General features: G+C 47.2%; 1 protein-coding gene across 2 annotated transcripts in view; it reads left to right on the top strand.

Moving 5' to 3' along the window:
- Positions 1-8,242: 8,242 nt before the first annotated feature.
- The window catches only part of LOC141174408 (gastrula zinc finger protein XlCGF66.1-like), a 45,294-nt gene continuing 44,751 nt past the window's right edge, over positions 8,243-8,785 (top strand). For both annotated transcript variants that reach the window (XM_073659323.1, XM_073659321.1), the window contains exon 1: positions 8,243-8,312. The gene's annotated coding sequence lies outside the window, so the exon portion shown is untranslated. The remainder of the gene's footprint in view (positions 8,313-8,785) is intronic.

The following is an 8,785-nucleotide window of genomic DNA, read 5'->3' as shown; positions in this document are numbered from 1 at the left end:
AGCCTCTGTAGCAGCCCCTATACGAAAAGAATGAGGGGCAAAACTAAGCGGATCCAATCCCAACCGACTTAAACACCTCCTAAAAATTCCGGTAAACTGATACTGCGACAAAAATGTCCCGTCCTAGTGACACAACAATGACCCGATAAGACTTCCATGTGCTAAGTGATAACGATGATTTAACTATTGGTTGGGCTGCACAAATACCAAGTTCCATAAATGTCGCGGGCACTCGAACCTCCTCTCTTCTGCGTCCGGAGCCAGAGGCCGAAAGCGATCCCACTGGAAACGAGAAAGGGCGTCAGCAATTGAATTCTTTTCACCTGGTACATGTGAAGCTGTGATACAAGCATTCAGTAACAAGCATACCAACACAAGACGCTGTAACACATCGATTACTGGTGGAGAAGATGCCATTATATTGTTGATTACCAACACTACCCCCATGGTGTCACAGTGTAAACGAAAACACTTGTTCCAAAATTGATGACCCCACAGTGTCACCACAACCATTATTGGGAAAATTCCCAGCAACGCTACATTTTTTACCAGCCCTGCCACTTTCCAACTCTCAGGCCATTCCCCTGCACACCACTGCCCTCTGAAATAATCGCCAAAGCCTGTGCTGCCTGCAGCATCCGTGAACAGCTTTAAATCAACATTGTCTGTTACTTCCTCCATTATCAAAGAACGCCCATTATACGCTTCTGGAAAACTGGCCCAAACCGACAAATTTTCCTTATGCTCTTTAGACAATCTAATGTAATGATGAGGAACCTTTACCCCCATTGTCGCACTCGCCAATCTTCGGGGAAAAAAAAACACGCCCCATGGGCATTACCCTACACGCGAAATTCAGTTTGCCGAGCAGCGATTCAATCTCCATCAATGTAAACTTTTTCAGTCGCCTAGCCCTCGCAACTTCAGCCCTTAATGCCACCACCTTCTCATGCTGTAACCAAACCTCCCATCTCTCCAAATCAATGATGATCCCCAAAAAACAAATACAAGAAGACTTTTTTTCGGGAGTCAAGGAGACTCTAAAAAGCTTAGCAACCCATTCCATGGTATGCAATGTGGATTCACACATCGGGGAATCTTTTGGACCAAAACACAAAAAATTGTCAAGATAATGAATGATTGGTGCCTCACCAGATACGTCGCACACATCCCATTCCAGAAAACTACTGAACGCCTCAAATAAAGAACAAGAAATGGAACGGCCCATGGGCAAACACCGATCTACAAAATATGCTCCATCCCAAAAACAACCCAGCATAGTAACATACATAGTAACATAGTTTTTAAGGTTGAAGGAAGACTAAGTCCATCTAGTTCCACCCATAGCCTAACATGTTGATCCAGAGGAAGGCAAAAAAAAACATGTGGCAAACACTAAGCTCCACATTGGGGAAAAAAATTCCTTCCCGACTCCATACGACAATCAGACTAGTTCCCTGGATCAACGCCCTATCAAGGAATCTAGTATTTATAACCTGTAATATTATACTTTTCAAGAAAGGCATCTATGCCCTTCTTAAATTTTAACAGTGAATCACTCATTACAACATCATGGGGCAGAGAGTTCCATAGTCTCACTGCTCTTACAGTAAAGAATCCGCGTCTGTGATTATGATTAAACCTTCTTTCCTCCAGACGTAGAAGATGCCCCCTTGTCCCCGTCTCAGGCCTCAGAGTAAAAAGATCAGTAGAAAGGTCTTTGTACTGTCCCCTCATATACTTGTACATAGTAATAAGTTCACCCCTAAGCCTTCTTTTTTCCACAGTAAATAACCCTAAGTGTAATAACCTGTTTTGGTATTGCAGACCCCCCAGTCCTCTAATAACCTTGGTCGCTCTTCTCTGCACCCTCTCTAGTTCAGCTATGTCTTTCTTATACACCGGAGACCAGAACTGTACACAGTATTCTAAGTGTGGTCGCACTAATGACTTGTATAGAGGTAAAATTATGTTCTCCTCATGAGCATCTATGCCTCTTTTAATGCATCCCATTATTTTATTTGCCTTTGCAGCAGCTGCCTGACACTGGCCACTAAACGTGAGCTTGTCGTCCACCAATACACCCAGGTCTTTTTCAGTTACAGTTTTGCCCAGTGTTTTACAATTAAGCATATAATTATACATTTTATTTCCTCTGCCCAAGTGCATTACCTTACATTTATCCCCATTAAAGCTCATTTGCCATTTATCAGCCCAAGCTTCTAGTTTACATAGATCCTCCTGTAATATAAAATTGTCCTCCTCTGTATTGATTACCCTGCAGAGTTTAGTGTCATCTGCAAATATTGAAATATTACTCTGTATGCCCCCTACAAGGTCATTAATAAATATGTTAAAAAGAAGGGGGCCCAATACTGACCCCTGTGGTACCCCACTGTTAACTGAGACCCAGTCTGAGTGTTTTCCATTAATAACCACCCTTTGTTTCCTATCACTGAACCAATTCTTAACCCACATACATATATTTTCCCCTATTCCCATTGTTCTCATTTTATGTATCAACCTTTTGTGTGGAACCGTATCAAAAGCTTTTGAAAAGTCCATATACACAATATCCACTGCATTTCCTTGATCCAGTCCAGAACTTGCCTCCTCATAAAAACTGATCAGATTAGTTTGACAGGAATGGTCCCTCGTAAACCTATGTTGATATTGGGTCATGAGGTTATTCATGAGCAGTCGAACAGTATCTAGGTGTAAGGCAATAACCTGAACGCACCTTCTATGTCTCTTTTAGCCATCAGTGTGCCTTTTCCTAATTTCCTGACCCACCCCACCGCCTTGTCAAAAGAGATATAAACAACAGAACATACTTCTGTTGCAATTCCATCATTCACCGACCTACCCCTTGGATAAGAAAGGTGATGAATTAACCTAAAGTTGTTGGGCTCTTTTATATGTACAATTCCTAATAGGGAAACGACTAAATCCCCCAACAGTAACTCCTTAAATGGCGCTGCCATTCTGCCCAACGCCACTTCCTTTCCCAACTTCTCTGCAACTACTGACGGATGCTGGTAAGTAGACTTCAAGTTTTTATTAGTAAAAGGAACCTCAACTGAAGAGGAAGGAATCCTAAAACCCACTTCAAAACCTGACGCCAACAACTCCGCTGTTGCCTGAAATCTATTTAGAAAAGGAAGCATTTTTGGTAGCTTCACTGGCGTCACTCCCTTGGGAATTGCCAAGAGGGGCCCTTCCCTTTGCTTTTCTGAAACATTTTCCATCTCCGTTTGAGGAACCATTACAGAATGAACAGACGTGTTTAAATTTACAGCTGGTACCGAACTTACACTGGCTGTCATTAAATAGCCAGCATAAACCTGGCTTTTGTCCTCCTGTTTGTCTCGCCTGCCCATTAACCTTTCCCCTATCTCCCTGTCTGGACAACCTGGCCCCCACCTGAAAAAACTGCTCGAACATAGCCGGGGCCATTACCTTCAACCGCAGACCTATATCTTTTTGGTCCCATCTAATAGCTGTTCTAATTGCCTTTCTTTGACGAAACTTTTCGTCATACCTCAACCATGTTTGATTCCCATATACTCTATATGCCTCCCCTATAGAGTCAAAATAACAAAACAGGGAGGAACAATTCTCAGGTGCCTTCTCGCCTATGACACGTGCTAAGACAGCAAATGCTTGCATCCAGTTAGTAAATGTGGAATCAAATGCCACCTACGTTTTTTCTCGTCCTCCTTTTTATTATCGTCACTCTTATTTTTGGCTAAATTAAACTTCTCCAAAGGCAGGAAGGAAACGATTTCGATGTATTCCTCTTTTCAAATTTGTTCCCTCACTTAATTCTTCAAATGGGCACCCAGAGGGCCCTCGAAGCAAACGTATACTTCGCCTTGCTCCTTGTCATCTAGATGAATCTTATCACCTTTGTCCACCATGGTCTGAACTGAAACGGACACAGGACCTGGTACCTGAGAATTCACATCCCCAGCCCTTACCATCTTGCTACTCATGCCCCCACCCCTCAATGGAACCTGGCCGACACTTGAGATGGCGGGAAACTAGGGCCCTCAACCTCGCCAAGCAATTTTTTATGGCTGCCAGCATATCTTGAATCCCAGCCCCCCCTTGTGACGAAAAGTTTGTGGTGTGTCTCGCTGGATTACCTACAACTGACCCTGTCTCTACTTCACCTGTCTGCTGACTATGCACTAAACTTTGTGACATCAAAATAGGAGGAAACGGACATGACATAGAGAAATACTCACCAGGCCATGTGGCACTCCACCAGCCATAAATCCCGCATCCATATGTCTATCCAGGTCTCCCGTTGCTGCCCATCTTGATGCCGATGTTCCCACTGGTAAAGACAAGGGGATAAAGGAATCCCCCACAGTCGATGATGGGGAAAGAAATCTGAGGGCCTGAACCGCCGGACTGGCCTTGGGAACAAGGCCCAGGCACTTGAGGGAGACCAGCAGGCAGGGTGAACAAAGGGGGGCCTCCCAAACCATGCCGGCCACCCGCTCTATCAGGGGTGAAAATGTGACGCAGGTCCTCCCCAGCCCTGGGTGAAAACTCATGCCGCAGATACTGATGCCCCACCTGGGGATCATGTGGCCGCAGGTCCTGTCGCCCCTCCCATGGGTCACGTGGCCGCAGGTCCTCCATTGCCGCTACATCACGTGACCGCAGGTCCTGTCGCCCCTCTCGATAGTCACGAGGCCTGCTGGTCCTCTGACGCTGCTGCAGCTGCCATCCGCAGTCGCAGCTCCTCACCGTCGTAGACCTAGGCCGCGCCCGCGGATTCCTCCCGGTCCGGGAACGGGGTTTGGACACTGGCGCCGCCACCGGAGAGTCCCTGGAGGGGCTCCTGCGCCGACACCTAGCTCTTGGGGCCCATTCTGGGGACAGCCTTACTGGAGGCTGAGTCCGTCAAGGACGCCGCTCCTGCAGCAATTCCACCGCTGCCATCCGAGCCCCACCACCGACAATCTGGGCCACTTGCTCTTCTAGCCGTCCTGAGGGTCTCCAGGAGCTGTTCCACCGATGACATACTGCAGAACAAGACCAAACTCCCTCCCAGGGTGACCTTATAAATGACCCCCACCTCCCAGACCCCACCCTCACTATCCCTGTCCCCACCTATTTCAAACCCCCGTCATGCCGGCTTCCTCCCACTGTCCTAGTTCAGTGCTCCAGCCTTTTTCTTTACCACTTGGTTTTGTGAAAATAATATTACATTTGCTCTGAGGCACAGCGAGGGGTTCAGCTCAGCATGTGAAATATCTGAGCGGCACCAAATCAAGTAACCGTATATATGCATACATATACACTGCTCAAAAAAATAAAGAGAACACTCAAATAACACATCCTAGATCTGAATGAATGAAATATTCTCATTGAATACTTTGTTCTGTACAAAGTTGAATGTGCTGACAGCAAAATCACACAAAAATCATCAATGGAAATCAAATTTATTAACCAATGGAGGCCTGGATTTGGAGTCACCCCCAAAATTAAAGTGGAAAAACACACTAAAGGCTGTTCCAACTTTGACGTAATGTCCTTAAAACAAGTCAAAATGAGGCTCAGCATTGTGTGTGGCCTCCACGTGCCTGTATGACCTCCCTACAACGCCTGGGCATGCTCCTGATGAGGTTGCGGATCATCTCCTGTGGGATGTCCTCTCAGACCTGGACTAAAGCATCCGCCAACTCCTGGACAGTCTGTGGTGCAATGTGATGTTGGTGCATGGAGCGAGACATGATGTCCCAGATGTGCTCAATCGGATTCAGGTCTGGGGAACGGGCGTCTGGCCACGAGGTCTGGCATTGTCCAGCATTAGGAGGAACCCATGGCCAACTGCACCACCATATGGTCTCACAAGGGGTCTGAGGATCTCATCTTGGTATATAATGGCAGTCAGGCTACCTCTGGCGAGCATATGGAGGGCTGTGCGGCCCTCCAAAGAAATGCCACCCCACACCATTACTGACCCACTGCCAAACCGGTCATGCTGAAGGATGTTGCAGGCAGCAGATCGCTCTACACGGCATCTCCAGACTCTGTCACATATGCTCAGTGTAAACCTGCTTTCATCTGTGAAGAGCACAGGGCGCCAGTGGCGACTTTGCCAATCCTGGTGTTCTGTGGCAAATGCCAAGCGTCCTGCACGGTGTTTGGCTGTGAGCACAACCCCCATCTGTGGACGTCGGGCGCTCATGGAGTCAGTTTCTAACCGTTTGTGCAGACACATGCTCATTTGTGGCCTGCTGGAGGTCATTTTGCAGGGCTCCGGCAATGCTCCTCCTTGCACAAAGGCGGAGGTAGCGGTCCTGCTGCTGGGCTGTTGCCCTCCTACGGCCCCCTCCACGTCTCCTAGTGTACTGGCCTGTCTCCTGGTAGCGTCTCCAGCCTCTGGACACTATGCTGACAGACACAGCAAACCTTCTTGCCACAGCTCGCATTGATGTGCCATCCTGGATGAGCTGCACTACCTGAGCAACTTTTGTGGGTTGTACAGTCCGTCTCATGCTACCACGAGTGTGAAAGCACAACCAACATTCAAAAGTGACCAAAACATCAGCCAGAAAGTATTGGTACTGAGATGTGGTCTGTGGTCCCCACCTGCAGAACCACTCCTTTATTGAGGGTGTCTTGAAAATTGCCAATAATTTCCATCTATTGTCTATTCCATTTGAACAACAGCATGTGAAATTGATTGTCAATCAGTGTTGCTTCCTAAGTGGACAGTTTGATTTCACAGAAGCTTGATTTACTTGGAGTTATATTCTGTTGTTTAAGTGTTCCCTTTATTTTTTTGAGCAGTGTACTATTCTATAAGATCAGAGTCTCATTATACCGAGTAGAGAAGCTCCAGGGACAAAGACCCTGTTTGGTTCTCACACGCTGGGGGCCCAGAGTATCCAGCCACGGGGCCCGGATTCTCTCATTTGTGGCTCCAGCGTTTCTAGTAGAATAAATCCCTTTCTCATACAGTCCTGTAGTAATGACTTTGTTATAACGTTTTGTAGGAGGTGTGACAAAGTCACTGGCAAACTACTGGAGAGAAAATATGTTTCACTAAGGCTGTTAGCTTCAGTGATGTGAAACATGGAAGTTTCTCTTGCATAGTAGGTGCAGAGAGGGTTAAACAGCCAGTTACAAAAGGCATGTTTTATTGGTGGATGGCTATAGTGCGGAGGGAAGCCATCCACCATATCTTCACCCCAGTATGTGGTTTGGGGCTATAATGAGCCAGCCTTTTGACTCAGGAGATATTCATTATCTGGAGAGGATTGCTCCAGAGAGGAGCTTGCATGTATTGTGCTGAACCGTGTGTGGTTAACCCTCATTGGCCAGACCTCGGCCAATATACGGACTGTGATGCAATTTTGTTTTGCCATTATGCCGAATGAGCTGTGTTTACTTTATGGACTCCAGGTTAGTTTATGATGCTTAAAGAAGTTGGTCACAACTTTTTATTACCCCCCCAATGTATTCCCGTGGGGCCCCCAGCATCCACCGCAGGGGCCGTGTCACTGATGTCACGCCTCACTTAACGTGACATCAGTGGCAGGTCACGTGATGCATGTGAGTGGCCCACGGTAGTGCTGCTCACAGGCAGAATCTGCAACACAAGGGGGCCCCGGGGGAATACATTGGGGGGGGGGGGGTAATAAAATGTAGTGAATAACCCCTTTAATAAACGAACCCCAAATTTAAAGAGACAGTGTTCCGTGTCTACCTGGGTGTACAGCCAAGCAAGCCGCTTTACCAAAGAGGGTTCGTCTGAATCCATCTTATGTTATCAATATATGTGCAAGAAACAAGAAGTGTCCGACCGCAGTTTTACCGAGTGTTCAGTGTCAGTTCTTCTACACTCTGATAAAGAGCCACGATGTCTCCGACTGAACCTGGGGATTATACAGCTGTATACACCGTACACACCGTACACATACAGCTCCGTACACATACAGCTCCGTACACATACAGCTCCGTACACATACAGCTCCGTACACACACGGCTCATTTTCGAAGACATGAACGGTTCCGCTCTGTACACACACAGCTACAAGTAATACACATCGTATATGCGCGACTCCACTCCGTACACACTCAGCCCTGCTACATCCACACTGTAAATCCCTCCTGACCCCACACACAAACTTCAGCTCATCCAGCACCATGACAACCAGCACAGCAGAGTCCTGCATACAGTGAGGCCCCTGATCATGTGACTGCTGACTCCTCCCCTCCTGTGACCTCATCACAGGTCCTGTGCGCACAGATCAGCCATATATGTGGTGGCGGCTCTGCAGGTGGAGGTATGTGCAGATTCCCCATTACTGGGCGCAGGGGACATTAACCCCTTCAGCAGTGAGACTCTTTTGGGGTCTTGTGTTGCCCCTTTATAAGAATCATAACGTTTATGTTCTGTTACCAGTAACTATGGAGACAGGAAGTGAGGAAACGTATTGTTCTCATAGTACAGGACCCTTTCTTGGCCCCCACACAGTGTAATGCCCCCATTATGCCCCTTGTGCAGGATGTGTAATGCCCCCATTATGCCCCTTGTGCAGGATGGATGATGCCCCCACATAATGTAATACCCCTTATGCAGGATGTATGATGCCCCCCACACAGTATAATGTACCCACAGTACCACCATCTCCCCCACACACAGTATAATGTACCCACAATACCGCCATCTCCCCCACACACAGTATAATGTACCCACAGTACCGCCATCCCCCCACACACAGTATAATGTACCCACAGTACCACCATCTCCCCAACA

This window comes from Phyllobates terribilis, unplaced genomic scaffold (assembly GCF_046119375.1).
Source record: "Phyllobates terribilis strain yellow unplaced genomic scaffold, ASM4611937v1 Scaffold_13__5_contigs__length_258822181, whole genome shotgun sequence".
Lineage (NCBI taxonomy): Eukaryota > Metazoa > Chordata > Amphibia > Anura > Dendrobatidae > Phyllobates > Phyllobates terribilis.
Note: the sequence above shows the minus strand (reverse complement) of the source record. Positions and strands in the feature narration are given on the sequence as shown.